Below are 26,219 nucleotides of genomic sequence, written 5' to 3'. Positions count from 1 at the left end.
AACGATGATTTCACAGAACAAGAATATCCACAAATTTCACATGAATATGGCTTTTCCCCAGTGTGAGTTCTCACATGTCTCACTAACTTTGATTTATAAGAACAAGTATATCCGCAAACTTCACATGAATGTGGCTTTTCCCCAGTGTGTGTTCTCATATGTCTCACTAACGTTAATTTTTTAGTAAAAGTGTATCCACAAACTTCACATAAATGTGGCTTTTCCCCTGTGTGAGTACTCATTTCTGACTAGCAATTGTGTGTTAAAACAAGCATATAAACAACCTAATATGTTTAGCTTATTTTTCAAAATTTTCTTAAGTATTTTTATATACTTTACACTAAACATTACCGTCAATTTTATTTCAATTTTTATTATTAGTCTTTTTCCCAGTGCGTTCTAATAGGTATCACTTATTTTGACTTTTCAGATCAAGAATATCAACACACTTCACAAGAATGTGGCTTTTCCACAGTGTGAGTTCTCATATCTCATTAACGATGATGTGTAAGAACAAGAATATCAACACACTTTACAAGAGTATTGTTTTACACCAGTGTGAGTTCTCATATTAAACTAATGATTATTTTATAAAACAAAAATGTTCATACAATTCATACGAAAAAAAAGGTTTTCCCTTTTATTCCAATTTTACAAATCAGTTTGTTTAAGATGCGGATGTATCATCCCACAAGATACCAAACATTTCACGTTTTTATAAGAAAATCAAACAATTCATAAAAATGTAACTTTTTATAGTTTGATTTGTCATTAGTCAAAACTTTCTATTCGATATCTTATTATTTTATTTATTTAAAATTAACAGATATTTCATCATTTCAAGATGTGTCACATTTTCAAAACTATTTTATAACATTCGTAAATAGTAGTGACCATTATAAGAAACGTTCCCACTGATGTCGCTTTACTCTTCAAATAACGTAATTTTCTCCATCAAATAATGTTTAAAGAAAATCGTATTCATCAAAAATCAATAATAGGGTCCAATCAGGAACATCTGCAAAAAATGAAATTCAATATTTTTAGTATTTGCTTTGATGTATTAGTATTGTTTATTGTTAATGTTATTGATTGAAGTCACAACCCTATATTAATTTCATCCAAAATATCATAACAGTCACGTTAAAAATAAGTACTTTCTAACTATAAACAGAACCAGTAAATACAGGTATTGCTTAGAATATAATCTAGTTGAAAATATATATGTACTTTTTATGATTTAAATCAAATGCGCTTTTATTCAACAGTTCTTTTAATATGTGTTTGTTTAATGTCTAAAAATGTAATTTAGTAGAAATCCTAAAATGAAATTCTATACATTTCACTTTTATAATTGCAACTAGCAAGGCCGCACAGCGTTGCTCAGGATCGTATAAGACAATGGAAAAAATTTTCAACATACCTAATTAGTTTAGAAGTGAATCCAATATGTAGAAATATAAAAACATATACACACAATTAAAATTCATAATGATCGGTTAATTAATTTAGGAGTGATTCCAATACATAGAAATATATAAGTGCTGTGGGGGTATCACCCATCAAATGGACTGTTGTATCCATTATATAAACCATAGACCTTTTGATCCCAGGTGTGGATTAAACACCAGAGCGACCCTCGCCTGCTCGATGATGTTTGCTACTCTTTTCAGTTGTAACCTTTTTACGTTGTTGTTCCAGTAATTTTAAACTCTATTCCATTGTTCTTTTGTCTTTGTTGCTTATTGCAAGCCATAACACTGGCAACATTGGATTCAGAGAACGTACTTACGTTTAAAAATAGTGTTCTAAAAAATTAAACACTGACGACTTTGGATTCAAGGAGCATACTAAAATCGAAACCAGTAACGACATAGAAAAAAATATTCGCATTGAAATAGTATTCTAAAAATACTAACGACGTCTGAGTCAAATGTAATCAAGCCTAAAGAAGTGTCTAAAGACTTGCAACTGAAAGGTTCACGGTAACTAAAAAAAACAAAACGCAGATCATTACGAAAATAAGAGTTCAAAAGAAAAAAGTTTGCCACAAATTTCAAAGATAATGCTGTACTTTTGCAAAAAAAGGTTCGTCGCGACTTAGAAGGATAAATTATATATATTTATGTTTTTCTGTTCGTTTTATTGTCCGGGGGAAGAAACAAGAAAGAATAAAACGGTTTTATTAAATTAAGCGAACGTTTTGAAATTGCTAATGCTGACAAAGCAAAATGGACGAATTGAAAGTAGTGTTGGAACATTTGACCAAGTTGCATATCGATGCCGCAAAGCATCAGTCACAAGTCGAAAAACACTGGACTGAACATCAAATAGAAACGGAAGAACAGCAAAAGGAAGTTCAAAAACAGTTAGCCAAACGTCAATTACGAAAAGAGGAATTGCTTACAGAAATGGTTAAGAATAATGTGAACGCAGAAAGCAAGTCAGCGTTTTCTCAGAATACAATATGGACCACGATAGACAATTTTAAATACGAGGAAGAGGAAAACTCATTCACAGTGTATTTTCGGCGTTATGAAGATTTTTTTTAATATTGACTGCAGCAACTGGTCTGATCAAAAGAAAACCAGACTTCTACGAAAATTGGAAACGGCTGAGCATGATAAATTCGTGGATTACATCTTGCCTCGGAAAACAGCAGATTTATCATTCAATGAAACGGTAAATTTGTTAACAGAACTTTTCTCATTGGAAACGTCTCTTTCCCATAAGCGTTGCAGATGTTTGAATGTGGTAAAAGATGATAATGACGATTTTTCACCTACGCAGTTGTAATGAACACACACTGAGATGATTTTAAGTTGTCTGAACCAACAGCAGACAATTTTAAATGTCTTGTATTTGCGCAAGGGTTTACCTCCGGAAAAGATGCAGAAATCAGGTGCAGAGTGGTTACGAAATTAGAAAATGAACTGAACTTAACGCTTCAAAAATTGACTGAGGATTGTCAAAAAGTACAAATTATAAAAAAAGATGCAAGAAATATCGAAGTAGGCATTGCGAATATAAAAAAGTAACTAAGAAAAACCGTCGAAATGGCAAACATTCACTAACCAACGAAACTCAGAAAAAACTAAAAGCACCGAGCGCTTGTTTCAGATGCGGATAGATACATTGGGTAAAATGATTATTAATTTTTACAAAAAGATGCCATTTGTGCAATAAGATCGGTCATAAAATTCGTACTGTAGGAAAACTCAGAATAAAAGCCGTGTACATCAAACCAGAACTAAGGACGTCAGTTAACATTTTCGTCAAGGCTATTAAATTCTAATTAGACAGTGAATCGGATCTTTCAATAATAAATCTCAAAACGTGGAAAATATTACGAAAGCCGACTATGTTAAACACTAACAGACGGCGACGGCCGTTAATGGTATAAAAATTCATTTTGAAGGTGAATTAATTACAAACGTCACTTTACAGGGGAAAACAAAAAAAGTAACTGGCCTGTGGAGAAGTTATAGTGAGGCCTTTCGACCTGCAAAATTTGCTTTGTCTGGATCAAACACACAGACACAGAACAAGCTGTGTGCAGTAGCACACACACATAGAGCAGAGCACGTGCAAACATAACATAACTTTGACACGCGTATACTTCCGGTGATCTATGACATAACCTTCCGTTTACGTCCTTTTTCTCTCGACACTAAGCCATGCACACGATAAACCACGCGCTTCATAAGCATGCACTTTGAGAGCGACAGCAATAACATAGGGTAGGCTTGTATATTTTTCACATAAATATTGTTACTTGTAAGATGCATACACATAGAACACACAATATGAACAATTCAAGACTGTCATATTTAAGCTATATCTAACTCAGTAAAATATGAACTATAACCTCTACTTATGCACACTTCCACAGACGTCAACGCGTACAAGCCACAAACACATGTCCTTGCATGACTACCCAATTATTACACCGATGTAGAAACTTTACATTGTTTTGTCCTAAATAAATAATGTAATTTTATATATATATACTGGTATAATGGCTTTCTTTATTGTTAAGTCGTTAACATGCATTATATAGCCTCGCAACAATGTACAAAAATAGCCACAGATTTAAGTCGAAACCTGGCACACACCAGTGTTTAAAAAGAAACATAATGTCTCGTTCATTTCTCTGAACAGAATAAATCAGCAACTAGAAAGATTAGAAAGCATTTGTATACTGATTAAAATTGAATATAGTGAGTGGGCTGCTCCGGCAGTTTATGTAAAGAAAAGATCCAGGGACTTCGCAATCAGACTCAACAGGTCCTTAAAAGATTTTCTCTATCCATTACACAGTCCAGAAGAAGTGTTCACGAAATTAAATGGCAGCAAGTTTTTTTTTATAGATCAACCTAAGCAACACTTACCTACAGATTCAGTTGAATACAAGATTATGGATTTAAGATCAAAGCAGATAAATGCGAGTTCTTTTTACTAATAATTAAATACCTGGGTCAAATAATCGATAAAGATGGCAGACGTCCAGACTCAGATAGGGCGACCGCTATTAAAGAAATGCCGGCACCAGTAAACATAACTCAATTGCAGAGTTTTTTAAGTTTGGCACATTATTGCCAGGGGTTCATCCCAAATATGCACAAATTGCGCGCACCACTTAATGAATTGCTGAAAAAGGATAAGGCTTGGGAGTGGACAGAAGATTACCAGACATCATTCCAGGAAATAAAAAGAATCCTGACTTTACAACTATTCCTAGCGCATTTCAACCCGTAGTTGTACATAATAGTAGCTAGCGACCCTAGTCAATATGGCATCGGGACGTGCATGCTACATCGAATGCTGGATGGCTTGAAACAGCCTATTGCTTTTGCAACATGGACTCTCTTGCCAGCAGAAAAGAATTATTCTCAATTCAAGAAAGGGGGCCTAGGAATTATATTTGCAGTTTCAAAATTCCACTGGTTTTTGTACAGAAAACATTGTTTTCTACAAACCGACCATAAGTCGTTGATACCCATTTTTTGATAAAAAAAGACTTCCAACATTCATTGCAAACTGACTATTTAGATAGGGAATTATTCTGCTGAGCTATAATTTTACAATTCAATTTCTCCTCTCAAAACAACTAGCCAATGCAGACAGTCTATCGAGCCTGATTTCTGCCAAAATGTAACCTTTTGAAAATTCAGTAATCGCAGCACTACATATTAATAGTGATGTAAAAACCATAATAAACAATATTATCCGCGAACTGCTGATCACACTTCAGAAAATTAAGTCAGAATCTCTCAATGATAATTTTATTCAAACTACGAAGCAGAAATTAGCACTGGATGACACTAGTTCAGACATTTTTTCTGGTTGCGATGAAATACTGTTATACAGTGAAAGGGTTATCATCCCCCAAATCCCTCAAAAAGGAATTCTCAATGATTTTCACATGGGCCATCCAGGAATAAACAGAATGAAACGCCTAATGAGAAGTTTTGCTTATTGGCCAGCTATGGACCAAGATATTACCGGCATGGTGAACAGATGCAAAGGCTGTGCTTTAGCTGGAAAAGCACCACCAATAACATATAAACCTTGGCCTGAGGCTGAACAACCATGGTCAAGGATCCACATCGATTATGCCGGACCTGTGGAGGATTTTTACTACCTGATAGTAGTTGACTCTTACTCTAAATGGCTAGAGGTATTAAGATGCAAAAAACCGACCACGGCAACGACAAATTTTTTATTGGAATTGTTTGCTCGGTTAGGCGTTGTAGACTGTTTGGTTAGCGACAAAACTACACAGTTCACCTCAATAGAGTGCAGAGAATTCTGCAAGACGTATCAAGTCAAGCATATTACGACACCTAAGTACTAGGCCAGAAGCAACAGCCAGGCCAAATGCTTCGTCGATATGCTTAAAAGAGCATTAAAAAAGGCGTCCGGTACACCGACAGAAAAGTCCCTTCAGCAATTTCTGCAGGTTTACAGAATCACGAGAAATCCGAACAAACAAGATTCGTGATCCCCAGCAGAAATCATGTTTGGATGGAAAATAAAATCCGTATTTGATAAACTACTACCCAAACACATAGTACGCAACAGAACCTCTACAATTCCTACAAAACTATTTAACAGCGGAGATAACGTGTATTTTAGACAGTTTAGAAATAACATCTTTTTGGGAACAGGGCACGATCTTACGAAGAATCGGCCATGTTACATACATCATTCAGCGCCCAAAGTTCCAACATAAGAGGCACTTTAACCAAATCAAGAAACGCTTCTACGAGGATCAAGAAGAACCACCCCAGGACGTCAGTGAGGTGATTAAAACTGTGTATTACTGTTTTGACATAGACCCTCCAAAAGGGATGTCAGAACCAAGATGCTCCAGCAGAAAGAGGAAGCGTACAGCTCCCTTGGTGGTCTGCTCCAAAAGGAGGAAATACTGATTTTAACAACTGCGGAAATCAGCTCGGGATGGAGGTGTTGGGGGATCACCCTCCAAATGCACTGTTCTATCCATTATATAAACCATAGACTTTTGACCCAGGTGTGGGTTAAACACCATAGCGAATGCAATACATACAAATATATAAACATATACAGATAATTAAGATTAATAATGATAGGTTAATTAGTTTAAGGGTCTATCCAATACATAGACATATATAAATATATACACAATTAATATTCATAATGATCGGTTAATTAGTTTAGGAATATATTATATAATTTTCGGCTTGGATTACTTTTATGTACGCCATGGGCAAGATTTCTTTCGTTTTTCATATGGGTACTATACTGTAAAAATGAAGAAACTCGATACGTTTATGTAATTTTCTGTTGTGTTACATTTTCTGTACACCAGGGTAAAGAATTTGTTTGTTTTGGTACATGGGTGCTATAGTGAAGAAGCATCTTATTTCTCATATGTAAGTCATACTACTTGAATATTAAACGTGATTTTCGGTTTTAATAACTTTAATGAATGTTACAGATAAGATTTGTTTGCTTTTTCATGAGTACTATACTACACAAGTACCTTATACTTTGATAGAATTTCTTATACACATAAATACATTATAAACTGATTATTGTATGTGATTTTTGGAATATGATAATACAAATATACAAACATATATAATACATTAAATTTATAATGATCAGTTAATTAGTATAGAAGTGAATCCAATACATACAAATATATAATAATATATGTGTACTAATCATTCATAATGATCGGTTAACTAGTTTAGGAGGGATTCCAATAAATAAAAATATATAAAGATATGCACATAATAAAAATTCATAATGATCGAGTAATTAGTTTAGGAGTGATTCCAATACATACAAATATATAAACATATGCACATAAATAAAATTTCTAATGATCGGTTATTAGTTTAGGAGTGAATCCAATACATCAAAATACATAAATATATGCACATAATAAAATTCATAAGGATCAGTTAATTAGTGTAGAAGTGGATCCAATACATAAAAATATATAAACATATGCACATAATGAAAATTCATAATGATCAGTTAATTAGTTCAGTAGTGAACCAGTAACAGAAAAATTTATAATCATATACACATAATAAAAATCGATAATAATGAGTTAATTAGTTTAGGAGTGATTCCAATACATACAAATATATACACATATACACATAATTAAAATTCAAAATGATCGGTTAATTAGTGTAGGAGTGGATCCAATACATAAAAATATATAAAGATATACAAATAATTAAAAATCGTAATGATCGGTTAATTAGTTTAGGAGTGATTCCAATACATAAAAATATATAAACATGTACACATGATAAAAATTCATAAGGATCGGTTTATTAGTTTAATAGTACCTATTTACTATGCCTCCCCACAGGACAGAGTTAGACACCAGGGTCGTTTTTTAACGTGGAGAAGAGGTACAAAAATAAAAATTGTCTCAGTCGTGAAGGATTTCTTCTCCACCGAAAGAGAACAAGAAATAGAAGTGCAGCATCTGAAGAACAGATACTAAACTTTGATCTTGTCCCGAATTAGTTTAGGAGTAGACCCAATACATAAAATTATATAATCATATACACATAATTAAAATTCATAATGATCTGTCAATTAGTTTAGGGGTGAATCCAAGACATAGAAATATATAAACATATGCACATAATTAATATTCTTAATGATCGGTTAATTAGTTTAGGAGTAGATCCAATACAAATTCCATTACTTGATCTATTTACGTGACGTTTTTGAATGTAACAAATAAGCCGATATATATCATATATATTTTGAATATGGCATTTTCGTTACGTAAATCAAAAACATTCTTTTGTATTTTTTAAATAAAAGTCTTCTTGTGTATTTATTACATACTATTTCGAAATCAAGAATATTGGAATGAAAAAAAAAGGAACTGATAGAGATCGAAACCGCAACACTTGTGCTAGTAATCGGTCACGCTACCTGTTGCACCAACGGGACAACAGCTTCAATAGCATGGTGAAATATCTTAATAGATATATTTCTCTTTTATTCGATATGTAAGTTTATTTAATAAATATCGAAAATTTCAGGAACAGATGACTATTGTTTGATTTTGTTTTATAGATTTTTAAAACATGGGTATGTCTACGGCTTCAAAAACATAACGACAGTTGTTTTTAAAGCCTCAATAATGTAAACACTATTTTTGTCTCGGATTTTCCTTATTTTTATGTTGTGTAAAAAATTTGTAAGAAATATTAGCTTCTTTTGAATGGTAAAAAAGATCGGATGACAATATTAAATTAAATTACATTTATACAGTGTTGCATACAGGAGGGGTTTAAAAGGGATATTTTTGCAGTACAGACCCGTTTCTTCGACCTTAATACATTTAATATTTAACACATTAATCATTAAAAATAACATGTACATTTAGTTTGAAAATATATATCGTTCTTGAAAACAAATATTGCAGGGCTCTGTTTTATCATTAAATTTCATAAATATTGTCCAACAAAACTGAGCTGTTGGTTTAATTCTACAGTAAATAAACTTCTGTTCACATTACCCGACTTATCGATGTCCACCAAACGAGTCACTTTCACTGATTATTTGTTTAAAGAGGTACATAGAGTTCAAAACGTAGCACTTGTTTCCAGGACACTCGTTTCAAGAACATTTTCTCACAACATTCTCGCAAACATCGATTTATTATTTATCTTTTCTTTTTCGTGTGTTCAATCAACACACACGTTAAAATGACAACAATATAAAATAAGATTTATTATTTCTTTCTATGCTTAAATAAAACAATTTTATGAACTTTTATATTTGTCTTCGCTTCAACGCTGATTCTGACAACTTTTAATGTTTTTGTTTACGTTGAGGTACTAGAAACACGTTATCCTATCACCATCGCAACATTGGTGACACTCTCCGTTAATCTGGTCCCTCGTTGTAACATGTTAAAACAATTAAATATTAAAAAAACTTTTTTGTGCTCAGTTGTCTAACACTTTAACCAACTTTGAATTAAATTATTTTGTATATGATAATTATTATTATTTTTTTCAGAATTCATAAGTGTTACTGAAATAAATACATTTTGTACAAAAATTTAAATGTTAGATTGAAAAATATATTTTAGAAGATTTTTTTTTTAATGAGAAACTCATACTTTTTTATTCACGTATGTTATAAAGCATGGTGAAATGAATATCTTCATTGGATTGCAATAAGAATAAACTTATTTTAATGTTTCAGATTATTTAAAAAGTTATTGGATGTAATTTTTTTTAAAGTGTATGAAAATAAAAAGAAATAATAACTTACCTTTTATTCCAGGAATTCAATACGAAAAAAAGTGGGATGAATTCGTTTTGTTCTATTGTGTTCAAAACGGAACATTTGTTTTGTTTGTTAGGATTTCTTTAGCAAATTGATACAACTTTTTTTTGTGTGTGTCCAATTCATTAAGAAATAAAATATATGAAAATATAAAAGAATCAAAATTAAAAGATGAAAAACACAATTTAAACGTGAAAGTATTTAAAGAGAAAATCAACTGTTAAAGAACAATGAATTTAGGTCACCTTAACTCGGTGTAATCATTATTTCGTTCCTTGTGTAAAAATGCCCGTTCATTAGTTTAAAATGTGCAATTGTTTTCCAATCATTATTAAAGCATATTAAATAATGAAATAAATTATATCGATGCGTAAAATTAAAATAATTATAACATTAATAAAGCAGCCGTGAGCTTGTTTTTTCTTATTACATTCAAGATAAAAAAAAAGTAATTAAATGAAGTCAAAATTGGTAATGCGGCATATTCACTCATTGTAATCATCGCAAAATACCGGAAGTTCCGGAAAAAGGACGGTTACAACCAATTTCGCGTCCCACGATGAAAAAATTCAAAGTCATTGTCTGTTTCTTTTCAGCGTTATATTTAAATGTAATAAATAAGAATAAATAAACAACTTTCTTATGTAAAGTATGTTTATGAACTCACATTAATGAGACGGTTGGAATTGCAGTTTTTTTAACTAGCAATTCTGTTCTTTTCTCCGTTGTGGATGTTTATTTATCATAAAAATTGTGTGTACATGTAGGGCATACAACAAGTGTCAGGCAGGTGCTATGTAACAAAAAATGCTACAATTTCATGATTAGGCATGAAGCCCGAGGACAATTTGGCTCAATTACATCGTTGTACTTGTGACACCTGCCACTAAGGACAAGTGCATTCCTAACCAATCGCCAGGTCAAAGAAAACTCGGAATTGTTGAGGTAACCCCGGCCTGGCGCCCAATTCCACAGAGAGTTCACCTCCCCATCCGACAGCCGCAGCCGCTCCCCTAGTGGGTCCGACGGGGTCCCCTCGACTAACTCCCTGTAAAGTGCCCTTCTTGGCCAGGCGAGGTCACTGGACACCGGCAACACTCTGAGTCCCTCTCAGTATTCGTCGTAGAACTGTGGCTGCTTTCTCGGCTTACATCTACTTTCGACCGAGTGATCGGGGATGAGGTCAGGAAAAGCTCTACCAACAACAGGGCCCCACGCAGGTCTATCTCTAAGATGTTCCCCCCCGCCACCGCCCAGGCCAACCTGTCTTTTAGACGCTTCTCTTGGCCTTATTTAAATAACGAGGTGTTCAACTTCCAGTACCCGACCAGTTTGTGCTTCCTATCTAAGTTAATGCGAACCACAAGTAGTTTGTGGTTGCAGTGACCTTACCAGTGAAACGTGGGACACTAGTGTAATCGAGGGTGCCTCTTCTGACTAGCAACCGATCCAAGTAGGTACTAGGGCTTGATTAGCTATTAGAGAGCCATGTCCACATCTCCCGCCCCGGATGATCCACCCGAAACCTGTCAACCAGATTGCACAAAGCCATCAGATCAGAGAGGCTGGTATCACACCCATCTGTCCCGCAAGTCCTGCCCACCTTATCTTCCCTGGTATCAAGGATGGCAATCCAATCACCCACTAGGACTAACAGTTCTGAACCACTGAAAAAAGGAAACCCGCTCTCATGTGGTATTAGGCACATAAACCGCAACGACTCGAAATTATCTATTTTCAATGGCAACATCGGCCACAACCAGTCTGCTATCAGCATCTGTGTGTACAGCATTAACCGCTGCAGAAAGAGTGTGTCTAACTAGCAAGGCAACCTCCTTACTAAGTCGGTCATCGAACGCTTAAAAGATGCCCGTCCAGCACCTGATGATCGTCTACTGAAATAAAATGAGTTTCCTGCAGCTCTGCCACATCTATATTATGGATATGACATCCCTTAGTACCCTAGCGGCTTTGCAGTCAGGATGCCGCAGGAATTGGGTGAGATTACCCGAAAGCAACTCGGACGTGACTCGTCCATCTCGTGCAATTCCCCCGACATCCAGCAGGAAAGTTAACTTTATGGCCCTATAAAATGAAGGGTGGACGTATAGTAGGACGCTCCCCACACACCTATTCGCCAACTGATTGAGGGAGTCGTGCCCCTCCTCCACCAACTTTGTGTCTTTGATTGTTGTTTTTGCAGCCTCTATCATGTTTCACATGGCCTTGGTGTGTCCCACTCTCATGTGACGCACAAAGGTCATGAGTAGAGGAGCGTTTTTGAAATGAGTAGGATCCGCAGTCGATAGGCCGTCCACTGTCTCCAGCTTCTGGAGAGGCTTCAGGAGTCCCCTCTGCCTGGGGTTATTTTATCGGCTGCATGATGCAGATCTACCTTACAGATCCAGTCTCCGGGGAGGAAGGGAAGCTTCCTGGTCTTTAACCCTTACAGGAGAGGCCGACGCCGCTCTGCAGCTAGTTGGCGTTGCTGGCCTCTCCATTGACAAAGAATGGGCGCCAGCTGGGGGTATATCGAATAGGGGGTGCGGATTTCAGTTCAGCAGAGGATGTCTGGGATTCGAGGGGGGCTAAATCGAAGAGGCAGTCTTCTCTAGTTGCATGGGGGATAGGGAATGGGACCCAGTATCCCTGGCCTTCTTGGCCTTCTTCTGCTCTTGTTTTCAGCATTCCACAACAACTGCTGGGCTGTTGCTGACTACTTGCTCCTTTTCGGAATCTGATGAGGAGACCGGATTCTTCCTTTTCCAGGAAGACGATTGCAGATACTTTTTCTTGTTCGGAGACTGTGGCTCTGTGTTCTTGGTGGAGAAGCCACGTGACGACCCTGAGGGAGCCTGCTTACGTTGTTCTTGCGGGGGCTGCTCTTTTGGTTTAGAGGGGCTCTTTTCTGATTTTCTTGATATGACTTTGCTCCAGCCCTGGCTTTCTTCTGTGCCCCCTCCGGCTGGCTTTTTAGTGGCCGCTGGTGCCACTGCATCAGTTGTTCCGGTTGTTTCAGTGGAAGCAGAGGTGCCCGTAGGAAATCTTTTGGGGCATTCCTTCATCATATGCCCCTGTTTCAAGCAATGCCAACAGCTTGGCCGCTGACCTTCAACAATGACGCTCATTGTCCAGGTCTCGCATCTGAGTAAAGCAAGGATTTTATCAAAGCTGCTTTGAGTTGATGTAACAGGGGACGCCAAGAATGGAGACGTTGGTGTGTCTCTTAATCAGATACTCCAGCTTGAGGCGCAAATGACCCCACCCCAAGTCGGTCCTGGACAATCTCAATGCGTCTTCCTCCGTGAGCAAAAGAAGATCCCACGTCTCGTATGCTCGTTGCTGGGATACTAAGCTCCCCCAGCATCTGAGCCATTACTTCCCTTGAGACCCCAGTCAACAATTTCTTCTTTATGTCAATGGTGACTAGAGATACTATCCTTCTCTCTAGTCTGGTTACTGTAGTCAGCAGCGGCTTGATGATGTTGCCGTCCATCAGATCCTTATACATTGTGTAGTATAACTAGTGGTAGTACTCAGGTGTCAACTGAGACTGGGCCCCCCACGTTCTTTCTTGTGTTACCGGTCGCACCGGCATGTTTGGGGGTCTCCTACTAGAGGTGGTGGCGTTCGTTGTCTGGGAGGAGTCGTGTTATCCAGGGATTCCTGGGTGCCCGGAAGCGCTGGCCAATTAGAAGGCTTCTCGGCTGGTGACGCCACATTGGCACCAACTGCCCCATTCTTGTGTTTAGGGTGAGCGGCCCCCGCCTTCCTTTTCTTGGAGCGCGATCGTCTAACTCCCACCTGGGCTGATTTCTCCTAATACCGTCAGCGCAACTGTCATAGTTACCGCTGCCGCTGCTGCCGCTGCCGTTACTCAGCTCCATATCCCTCTTCAGAATCTGTGACAGCTCTAGGTGAAGGCTGCTCCCGCTCGTTGGCCACCACATTCTGCATTGCTTGATCCGGCTCATCCGTAGTGTATTAGAAGTTGGTAGAATGCTGATCCACATAAGTAAGTTGTTAATTTCTTATTGCGATTTCTGATTTTAATGTGATAATATGTAACCATTACATCCCCTTAGAACAACAGAGTTTAAGATATGCAACCCCTTCCATTTGGAGGAGGGGGTTACTAAAAAACAACGGGTTCAAGTAAAGCATTGAGACGGTGTAGCAGAAAACGACGACCGACACACATTTCAAGTGACACCGGTTTTGCGACCTTGACATTGGCTGGTTGTAAACACGTCAAATAGCAGCCACGGTCGAATGTTTGCGAGCAAGATTTTTAAAAAATGTACTTACAAACCTTTTCAAGATTTCAAAGAAAAAATGGATCCAGTAAAGAATAGATACCCTGTAGCAGACGACGCCGCCTGGCGGTGGCAAGCGCACATTTCAACTAACACCGGTGATTCGACCTTGACATTGGCACAAGCACATAGCGTTGGTTGTTTGTAAACACGTCAAATAACAAACATACTCGAATATTCGCCAGCAATTTTTTTTTAATATATTTACAAAACTTTTGAAGATTTAAATGAAAATATATATATATATATTTATAAAATATTTTTTTTTTTTAGTAAGTAACAAAACGAACGTATTTAAATAAATGGGCGCTTTCTGTTTCGGATTTTTGCGACCAAATTTTTAAATCTCGATTGTGATTTTATTATGCATAAAAATTGCCTCGGCCTAGAAGGATTTCTCCTTCACTGACCACTGACATACATCGCACTTTAAATAAATATTGAATTGTATTATAATAATAAATAAATAATGAACCTTCTTTTTAATAAGTTTTATTCAAACAGTTTTTATTTGAACTTAATGGATTGTTTTTTTGTTTTTTTATTAACTGTTTTATTCTTTTTTATCAAACAAAAATAGAACTTTTATAATGAAATATATATTGTGGACTTATTTTCAAACATCGAACTTTTAAAATTAAAGTTTTATTTAAAAAAAAAGACGAGATGTTTTTTTCTTTTCGAGATATTTTTTTCACCATTTATCAGTTTTAAATTTTATTCAACAATGAAATGATAAAGTAAATTTTTTCGTTAAATATATTTTTAAAAAATTATTATAAAATATCTATAAAGTCTATTTGTTATGCCTGTAAAAGTTTTTTGAAAGTTCAAATAAAGTTTATATATTAATTGACAAAAAAAAACACCTCGTCTTATTTTTTAAAAATAAAATTAACTGTAATTTGAAAATTTCGATGTTTGAAAAACAGTCCATAGTTAGGCGTACCCGAATTTGGGTTTGTATTACTGTACACATAGATTCGAAAAAGTTGTTAAAAAACAAATATATAACAAATAAATGTTATCAAATAAATGTTATAAATAAAATAGATGTTATAAATAAAAAATCGGATAAAATACTGTTAAAAACTCGATCAATATATGTTACCGTGACATAGGTTGACATATATTCGGCGGGTTTTTAATAGTATTTTGTATGTTTTTTTTATTTATAACACCTTTTTCCATACTTACGGTGTTAAAGAGGGTGTGAGACGTCATCTTGAATTTTCGAATACATCGGTAAACACTGTATGTTTTTCGAGCTGAATAAACATGTTACATTGAATAAAAACACAAAAAATATATCCAGTTTGGCTGAAAAGTAACTTATCTTGCCTTTGATAACATTTATTTGTTATATATTTGTTTTTTGACAACTTTTTCGTATCTATGTGTACAGTAATACAAACACAAAATCTACCATATTAGTTGATGCATCTTCCAGAGGGTTGGGAGCCGCACCGCACTAATACAAGAATACAAACCTATAGCCTTTGCCTCAAAATCATACACTGAAACCGAGTAGTGCTATGCCAATATCGAGCGCGAACTCCTAACTGTCGTATTTGGCTGTAAAAGCTTTCGAACATACATCTACGGCTGTTCCTTTAAAGTTGAGAGTGACCACAAACTCTTGGGAATGATCTACCTCCAGAACCTTACAGCAGCACCCCCTCGAGTTTAACGGTTAATCCTGAGACTCCAAGAATATGACATGATCATAAAATATCGACCGGGTAACAGAATGCTACTAGCTGATGGATTATCTAGGCTAGCCAACGAAAGGAACAAAGAGGCCGTAGACCTAGACATCAAAGTGGAATTTGTGCAGTTTTCTACTGAAAAACTCATACTGATTCGTCAAGCAACGGATGACGACCCCATTTTGTGTGAGCTGAAGATGCGGATCCTAAATGGTTGTCGAGACTCGCGCAAGAAACTACAAAAACCTTCGACCATACTGGTCTTATCGGAATGAGCTCTCCATTGAAAATGGGATTCTGCTTAAAGGCAACAGAATTCTGATACCTCAAGCAATGCACGCAGAGGTTCTCGAGAAGATACACTATGGACACCAAGGAAGTGACAAGTGTAAATTACGAGCAAAAACTTGTGTCTTCTGGAATAGAATCAACAATGACATCGACATCATAACACATTAATGTGCCGTATGCCAAGAGCTACAGAAATCCCAACTAGCTGAAACTCTCAGGCCGCATGAGATTCCGGTACGACCGATGGCAAATCTTAGCCACCGACCTCTTCAATCTGAATGGAATCAACTATCTCCTTGTGGTGGATTATTACTCAAAGTACCCATTCATCCGCAGTCTCAGGGTGTTCTCTAGCAAGATGGTCATTAGGTTGCTCAAGCAAATATTTGCTCAGCAGGGTGTCCCTGAAAGTCTCATAAGCGATAATGGCTCACCTTTTTACTCCCAGCAGTTCAAAGGATTTGCTAAAGCCTAGGACTAAAGCATGGCAGACCGATAAATTAAGACTGTCAAAGCAGTCATGAAGAAAGCCATGTTGAGCAATCGGGATATAAACTTGTGTCCTTGTGTCTGCGATCAACACCGATGGATCATACTTATGTAGCAGAAACAAATGGAACTTTTTCTTTCATGAATCAATGCCTCTCCCTGTCCTATTTGGCCCCATATTGACTAATTAGGGGCACAGCGCATTGATCCTTTCTATCCCCTAAGGAAATTGGCCAGCATCCGGTTTGAAGAATAACAACTCGTTCTTACGGAGTGACACACCAAACGACCTTTAAACAAGCCTGCACTGAACAACGTTCCTACATTGTAGAGATGTCATCAGGAGAGATTCGTCGCAGAAACCGCAGCCATCTCAAGAAAGTTACCCACACATCCAATATGACACAATCAATTATACATAATACACCCTCCCGTCAAAATAAAATCACCCCATCCAATGTACCAGGCTAACATCCTGCAGAAACTCCCAATACGCATGCAAGCATCTGCACGCCATCTGCCGAAAGACATAGTCTTGCACATATAACACAGTCCAGTACAAACAAACCATTCATAACAATCACAAGATCGGGTCGTGTCATGACCCCCCCCCCGAAAAAAAGATACGATCATCCAAGAAACTCATCCATATGTAAAAACTCATCCAGCAACCTCTGGTTAAACAAACAATTCTCTTGTGAAAGAGGGGTGTCAACATATGGATTATCTGTCCTTGTTTATAATTCGGGCTGTACGAGTTACTCCCCTTAGAAAATTAAGATGTCTTCCGTGAGATAACAAGCTTCGTTTCGCCTCGTTAATATTACAAAGTCATACTAATAATATTACAAAAAAGTACAACAGAGATCATTTAAAATTATGTTACGCCTAAAGTTTCACATTCTTGCGAGCAAGGAAATTATTAAAATCTTGCATATGAAAATTATGCGAAATCTGTAATTTAAAAACAAAGAAGAAATATTTTTGCTATTAAAATTTTTGTGTGTGAAAATATTGAATAAACAATGCTTAATTCAATGGTCATATCGGTAGTTTGAGAAATTCATTTTCTTTGAGTTATATCGAATTCATTAATACAGACTTTAGGGTTTTTTTTCATAATACTCTTGTAAAAATTATTTTATTTATTTTATTGTTACAAATTATGATGCTTTCCTTATATAAAAAAGCAAAAAACTGACATTTAAATTAAATAATTAATTCATCATATTCGGCAATCATTATTTGATAAAAACTGAAAATTTTATTAGAATTAGTTAATTTCCTGATTTTTGTTGAATTTGTAAGTAAAGTGAGGGGTAAAAATGTGCAAACATCTTGAGCATCCGCATTCATTTTGCCCGTACCTATTGATTGCTTATTACGATTTCTGATTTTAATGAGGGGTCAAAATGATAATATGTAACTGTTACCTCCCCTGAGAGAACTCACTAATCAACAGACTTTTAGTTATATAACCCCTTCTGTTCGGGTTTACTAAAAATAAAAATGGAGTACAAATCACGACTCCTTGACAATCTCAAGTGTCTTATTTTTTTCTTCTTAACAGTGAAATAATAATTCATGGTGGCAGCGGTGGTTCCCTTTGTTTCTACCCTTCTGAACTAAAACAAAACAGATGGGATATATAAACTATGTACGGGTGACATGTAAAAACACAACTCTTGTAAGATAATGGAAAATAACTTACACCCTTGATATAGCCTGATGATATATATATATATAAGCCTGAGGAATCTTAGCGTGGATGAAACGCGGAATAATCTGTGTATCTTAATTGCCATATATATATATATTATATATATATATATATATATATATATATATATATATATATATATATATATATATATATATATATATATATATACTGGCAAATACCAAAAACAACCAGAAGGAATAACTTCCCATTTGTATTTTTTCTTGTTGTTTTTCGTTTTGCCAGTATAGTATATATATATATATATATATATATATATATATATATATATATATATATATATATATATATATATATATATTATATGTATGCTCGATTACCGAAATGTTAATCATGTTGCTTAATATTTGAGTCAATTTACATTTATCTTAACTTCTTATTGATATGTGTACACTGTCATTAGCTAATAGATATAAAACATATATATACATACAGATATATATATATATATATATATATATATATATATATATATATATATATATATATATATAGTTTGTTAGTTAGTTAGTTAGTTATAAAATATATATGGCGATTAAGCTACACTGAATATTAATCCACTTCTGGATTCTTCAGGCTTCAGCTTGAAGAATCCTAAAGTGGAATCCTAAACGCGGAATATTCAGTGTAGCTTAATCGCCATATATATTTTATAACTAACTAGCTCTACCTACGTATTAAGCACTTTTGAAGTAAATACTTAATGTTTACGCATAAATTTATACTTTCGTATATTAATTTTATGTGAGTAAATGAAGTAGTTATATATATATATATTACTCATGTTCACCCCTTACAAACCCTATTGCATCTTGGACGTAAGGGTCTACTATTTGGGGCTATGTCTTATAAAGATAAACAAGACATTTGTTTATGTAACAATTAAACTTCTGCATATCATTACAACAAGGGAAGCAAGCAGCAGCGAGGGAATTTCAAATTCTAGCTGTTTGAGGGAAGAAACTATTAGAATAGAAACATTTCTGGCATTTGGTAGCTGCGTCAGCCGACATGTGGCAACAATACTCCATGCATGGACGGATGGTGGCCTTGTAGAGGTACAGGATACTCTCACGTTTGAGTAGTCTTCTAGCTCGATAGAAGGAACGCACTTTTTGGATGTTGCTATTTCAGTCTTACAATGATTTCTAGCATCTACAAATGTTTTCCTATTTGTATTTCACTTATGACGTAAAAACTGGTGGAATGCATGCTGTCTTTGTGCAGTGGCAGCTAAACAATTTGCAGTGAAGCATGTGGGTGAGTGGGGTTTGCTATAATACTTCCGTGTGGGAACATGTGCTTTAATTCCAACTTTGCACCATTCAGTTGTCTCATTGGCACACTGTTAAGCAAGAGGAAAGACGATATCGGTCCATTGGGCATCCTGGATGTGTTCTCTAATGTCTTCCTAGTCAGCTCTGTTGTAGTACCTTGTTGTTTTGAGCAATGGTTTCTCACCTTGAGGTTGGGATTTAAATGTGATGTCAACTGATACCACTACGTGGTCTGCATGTCTAAGGGGATTGTGGGCATTAGTCATACACTCCTAAGGTACTATGGTAAAAAATATACATAGAAAGGAAATCGGTTGAGGTTCACAATCTGGTAGGCGGGTTAGGAACAATACTGTTTGTGTGAGGGAATGCGCTATAGAGAATCTATAAGTAGAACGTCCAGCTGCATCTGTGTAACCTGAGAAACCAAGCCAATTTTTATGGTGGAAATTACAGTCTCCAAACATGTATTTTGGCGTTACTATCTAAGGAGAGTGCTGCATCTATACTATCAGAGACATGATCGATTAGGGTAAAATTCTGACTTAAGGGAGAAAATATATATAAGACAGTGATAAAATGTTCGTCAAAAGCACATAAGAGCCTGATCATCTTATTCAAGAGTTTTTTAGTTAAAGGAAGGGTGCTACAGATATAGACTCCAAGCCCCAGTGCTTATGGCAAAATGGTATTCAGTCATGTTAAAGTAGTTAGAGGGGATTGAAGAATGTAAGATTATTCAGTTAATACTAAGATATCCGGAGAGTTTACTATCTAGATTACCTCTAATCTCACGGTTGTTTGTGAAGGCGAGCATACGGGCCGAAGGTGTATTGGTTTTCTTTGAATGGTTGTCTGATTTTATCGTGATATTTTTTTGGGTTGTCTTTTCGTTACGTTTTTGTGTCATATTAGGTTAGGGGAAGAGTGTTGAGCAATATGGGCCGGTTTTTATGCGAAATATACACACAGTGTTACATTAGCCGAATCCTGTCTAGAAAGTTGTGCCCTCGTGACAACCAACTAGAAATAGTAGCAACGCCCCTTTCTATGCGCAAAATGGCACTATATATAATATCATACAACTATATATTATATTATACTACTATATATTATATTATGTTATATAGCGCCAGGACCCCTAGGTTGGGAACGGTCGTTGTTAGTTTGTTCCCCGCTCCAACAAAAACCCAGTAGCCGTCTTTTAGTGATCGTCTAGTTGTTTAATTTTCTGGTTGTTATGGTAACGGCTTAGACGGCAGAGTTATTTCCCCCTTGACTATGCATTTTTCATTCCCGACTTTCTGTAGCTGTCATTGCTTGTCATAACAGCGATCCCGGCTAGACAGAAATTTACATGCACACAAAGGTCAGACGTAACTCAGCATAACAAACCAAGACGTAAGACACACTGGCTTTTTATATAAAAATATATTTTGTTTTGAAATTATTTTCTCGGTTTACACAGAGATTTTCAATAGTTCAGACTTTAACAGTGTGGCTTAATGTTCATTTCAGTGATGGAGAGGGGTGTGTGGAAACGCTATGCTCTCGACAGTCACACGTTTCCTATCGGCGTCTCTTTCTTCTTCTTCTTCTCTCCTCCTTCTTCTTCTTCTTCTTTTTCTCTCTTCTCTCCTCCTTCTTCTTCTACTGGTTAGATTCCAAAAATCACCGCTTATATTAGCACATATCTTCCGCTTGGTTTTTTCCAATCCATGCGATCCGTCAATCATGCTGTTCAATACCGGTGCGCGTGTCTGTTGGTCACGTTTTGACAACTTTTTGCCGCCTCCTGACCTTGAACCATCGTGACGATTTCTCTTCAACTATTGGCTTTATCGATACACGTGAATTTATCTCACATGTTTACTTTGTATACATGCCAAGTTGCAAGGATTGTCACGTTTCCTTGTTTTGTAAGCAAAAAAATCGTCGTCCGATTTCTCTGTTTACGACGTAACCACTTTTTCGTTTCGACTGGTGGACAATCGATTATTCGATGCCCATCTTTTTAAAATCTTTTATTATCTTGTTTTGAAGAAGTTTTTTTTTCAGTTATATATCGGATGGTTCCAGCCATCCATTACATTACACCCCTCCATTAACCATTTTTTTTTCAATCTTGTTTCGTCTGGCGGTCCATCGATTTTTCCAATACAATGCTCTAAATGTCACAAGTTTTTCGATGGATTCCATACAAACTCAAAAAAAAATAATAAAAAAATAATAACCAAAGCATAATAATAAAAAAAATAGCAACACAAGAAAGCACAAGGTCTCCCTTCGGTATAAGTGCATCGTCCGCACTTAACAGCGAAATATATGCTGCAACTTTACTCGTTTTACCGAATTGGTCGATTTGTCCAATATTTTCCACTACCTCGGCCCTTTAATTAAGTGACTAATTAATTACTTTTTTAAAATGTGGGCAGCATATCGTACAAAATTTCGACCCGAACGCCAGGATCTTAAATGTTTGTGGCAACTCTGAATTCCCTATGATAAGGATTTTGCCTAACATCGACAGAGTAACTTTCTTACCCAGTCCAAACATCCTGTTCCGCGCTCCCGACCAGCAGCTTGATTATAACTTGAGTTCCCAACCCTCGTGCTAGCCCTAGCTACGGTTGGCTGGTCCCTATTATCATAATCAACATCGCACAACATGGGCACTAAGTCTAATATATCGTCCTCCAATATCTCATTAACTTCCTTAGCCCTTTCAGCCGTCATGCTGTGTGTTATTATTTTCCGTTCCATCAACGGGACCCTGTTTTCCTGACTTCGGGGATTTCCGTTGATGGCGATAGCTCTGTTGGGGATAATTTTCTTCCTCCCCACTAGAGGATTCCCTATCGGTACTACTATCCTCTACCGGTGCTGACAGGGTAGTTTTTCTACAGCCCTCTTGCTCGTTGGGGATATCCCATTCCTCCAGTTCTGCTTTTCGGAGGTGTTCCCCATGGGCTTTCGTTACTGCCCCTGTCAGTTGACTCCTAATCCTATACGACTGGCCCCGTCTTTTCTATGACTACATAATATGGAGACCATCTTACGTCTAGCTTTCCCTTTTTCCTATTATTGTTATAATAAACTAAATCACCAACTTGAAAATCGACTGCTTTCGTTTTCTCGTTGGCCCTATCTATCATTTTCTTCCTAGCTCTTTTTACATTGTTTCTGACTAATGTAAAGGTCCGATGCATGTCCTGCAGAGCGATCTCATGATCCTCTTCCCCGTAGTAAATTCTACGCGGCCTCAGTATGTTGTCTAACGGCAAGACAACGTCCCTATTATAGAGCAAGTAATAGGAGGAGTACTTCGTTGTTTCGCTGACATGAAACCTTACAGCAGCCAGCATCTGGTTCAAGTACATGTCCCACGAACGGTCATTGTCCCCTATTTTCTTTGCTAGTACGTCATGCATCGTCCTATGGAATGTTTCTATTTTCCCGTTACTTTGCGAGTGGTAAAATGAGGTGGTCACGTGATCAACATTAAGCTCTTCTAACACCCTTTTCATGATCCTATTGACATTCTCCGGTCCGTTATCCGTAAGTAACTGCAATGGTGCACCAAATCTGGGAAATATTTCCTTAATTAAGAGATGCACCACTGTCTCTGCCTTTTTATTAGGCACAGCGAAAGCCTCAGGCCAACCACTATACATATCGATGAACGTGACTATGTATTGATGGCCTTACAAAGTCCTCGGATAGGGTCTGGAAATATCCAATGCAATCTTAGCAAAAGGAAAAGAAGGCATGTCGGTCTCCTGCATTTGAGGTTGTTGCTTCCTCAAATTCCTGGTCTGGCATGGGACGCATTTCCCTATGTGTTCGTTCACCTTTTTGAACAAACCCGGCCAGAAATACTTCTGTTTAATGGCGTGGAACGTTTTCTCCACGCCCATATGCCCATTCTCATCATGGTATTGATTCAATACCTTCATCCTCAAATGTGACGGGATATATAATCTAACTACTGGATCGTCGTCGAATTGCGATAAATAATATACGATATCGTCCATTATGATATACTTTTTTCTTCCATCTTGGACGTTTTACCGCTCCGCATCCGTTTCTTTAATTCGACGATCTGACTATCGGCGTCTTGTTCTTTACACATATCCAAACCTGATAGTGTAGGACGCTTGCTTTCTACTGGTGAGTCTTCGTCATCCTTATGCAATACAAACTCTCTTGGTTCAAAACGATTCGAGTTCATCGCACTCATCGTGTAATTCCTATCATCTATTTTTACTAGAGGATCGTCTTCATCCCTACTCGCATTTACCGCACGGGATAAGAGATCCGCACAGACGTTATCCTTTCCTTTTAGGTACTGTATGGTGCAATTATAGCCAGCCATACTCAAAGCCCACGTCTGTATTTTTTATTCTGTATCGGAGATTTCAGCAAATACTCCAATGGTCTGTGATCCGTGTAGATGGTTAATGTAGCACTGTGCAAGTAGTGATTCAACTTATTTAAAGCATAGTGAATCGCATATGCTTCCTGCTCTATCGTTGACCTGCAAGTCTGGGTATCTGACAACTTATGAGATAGAAAATAAATGGGTTTCTCTATATCCCGACCCTCCTCTGGGTCGTAGACCATTTGAGACAAGGATGCTCCGATCGCATAATCGGAGGCATCTGTGTATAGTCTGTATCCTTTGTTAGTGTCCGGGTATGCCAGCGTCACCATCTCTGCGAGCTTCGATTTCAATCGATTAAAAGCAGACTGACATGCATCGTCCCAACAGAAACGTGCATGCTTCCTAGTTAACCAAATTAACGGTTCGGCGATTACGGAAAAATCCTTGATAAACCGCCTGTAATAGGATGCCATGCCTATAAAGGATCGAACCTGCTTCACAGTGGTTGGGGTCGAAATTGCTTGAATCGCTTTAACTTTGTCCCCATCCGGCTGGATACCTTTCTCACTCACTCGGAATCCCAGATATTGCAATTCCTTGTCGAAAAACTCACACTTCGCCGCCTTTAACCTTAAGTTATTCCTACGTAAGCTACCTAGCACCTTTTCTATATGCCTAACATGTTCCTTCTTTGTTTTGGAGAATATTAAAATATCATCCAAATAAGGCACGACGAATTCTTCCTGTCCCTGTAATATCGGGAAACTCCACGGACTGTTCGACCTCTCTATAACCCCTGCCTCTAGTGCTATATTAACTTCCTCCCGCTGCTTGAGAGATGTTCTATAAGGGTTTTTCTTTATGGGATCGTTATTTCCTGTATCGATCCTCATCTCTACTGTGTCAGTCCGGCCTAAGTTTTTATCCTCTGTGACGAATAAATCCGTGTTTCGTCGCAGAACTTTATCTACATCTTTCTTAAATTCCTCCGGCACCTTTATGCCGTCAAGGTCACTCTTGTTTCCAGACTTCTTTTGTTTATTTGGCTTTGATATCGCCATTACTACTTCTGTTCTACTACATGTACCTATCTTATAACCTTTCCTTAATTTTACTGTCTGATTTGTACTATTCATTATTAGTAAGGGAAAGCTTTTCCTACCTTTTATTGTGACTAGTGTTCGCTACCGATACACCACTTAAATCACTTAGGAAACCCTTATCTATCTGTACTACTTTGTAGTCTAAACCCTGACCGTTTTTCATTCCAGCACGAGCTGTGCACGCATGTAAATGCTGCGGTTTTAGGGTGACATCATGTCTTAATCTAACTATACTAGAAATATGAGCCTCTTCTTGCAGCGCTATGTACTCGCCGCCTAATCGAATTGCTCCTAAATCAAAGTACATTCTAACACCATTTTGCTTGAGCCAGTCTCGGCCCAATATGACGTTCCTATTTAGGTTTTCCGTCACTACGAAATCATGTCAAATGTACTGGCTTCCTACTTTAATCTGCAAACGCGCCACTCCTTGTACTAAGAGAGGTGACCCGTTTGCAGTCCTTAAATTCATCTCTATTTTCTTTATCTCAGGCTTCTGTCTGAGCACTTCTAACACGGTACTTTTTATTACCGAAATTTCTGCGCCAGTGTCTACTAAAGCTCTAAACTTATTTTTCTCTATTTTAATAGGGATGCAATTAGCGGCGCCCATATGTCTTACTATCTTCGTCTGTTCACCCCGCCTTCCTCTCGCTGGGCGTCTTGCGAGTGGGGATGGCTCGTTTCCCGACTTAGGGAAAGTACAGTTCCTGGCTATATGGCCTTTTCTGCCACAATTGAAATACTTAATCTTCGACCAAGGGCTCTCCGTTTCTCTTACCTTGAAGCTGGGTCCCCTATTAAATCCTTTATAATTCCCATGCCCCCATCTGGTTCTGGGAATCTCTTTTTCCCTATCGCTTCTACGTTCCTCTGGCGTCTACTATAGTTAATTTCCATAGGTTCTTCTTCTCGGACATTGCCTCTTATACGGGTTTGCCACCGTTCCTCTATTAGGGCCTTTTCATAGGCTACTTTGAGGTCCGACGGTTCCTCCCTCATGACAGCGATTTTGACTTCTCTGTCATATAGCCCCTCGATGAAGAAACCTATCACTTGGCTTTTCACTACTACATTGTTCGTA

General features: G+C 37.0%; 1 long non-coding RNA gene across 1 annotated transcript; it reads right to left on the bottom strand.

Moving 5' to 3' along the window:
• Nucleotides 1–608: 608 nt before the first annotated feature.
• Nucleotides 609–10,078, bottom strand: LOC145271351 (uncharacterized). The gene is made up of 2 exons (XR_013865832.1): nucleotides 9,811–10,078; nucleotides 609–1,018 (listed from the first exon to the last, which is right to left on the bottom strand). It is a non-coding gene; the product is annotated as an uncharacterized LOC145271351 (long non-coding RNA).
• Between the last annotated feature and the right edge of the window lie 16,141 nt (nucleotides 10,079–26,219).

This window comes from Euprymna scolopes, chromosome 46, assembly GCF_053919585.1.
Source record: "Euprymna scolopes isolate OS-2025 chromosome 46, ASM5391958v1, whole genome shotgun sequence".
In the NCBI taxonomy this organism is placed as follows: domain Eukaryota; kingdom Metazoa; phylum Mollusca; class Cephalopoda; order Sepiida; family Sepiolidae; genus Euprymna; species Euprymna scolopes.
This window is presented reverse-complemented; position numbering and strand designations above follow the sequence as displayed.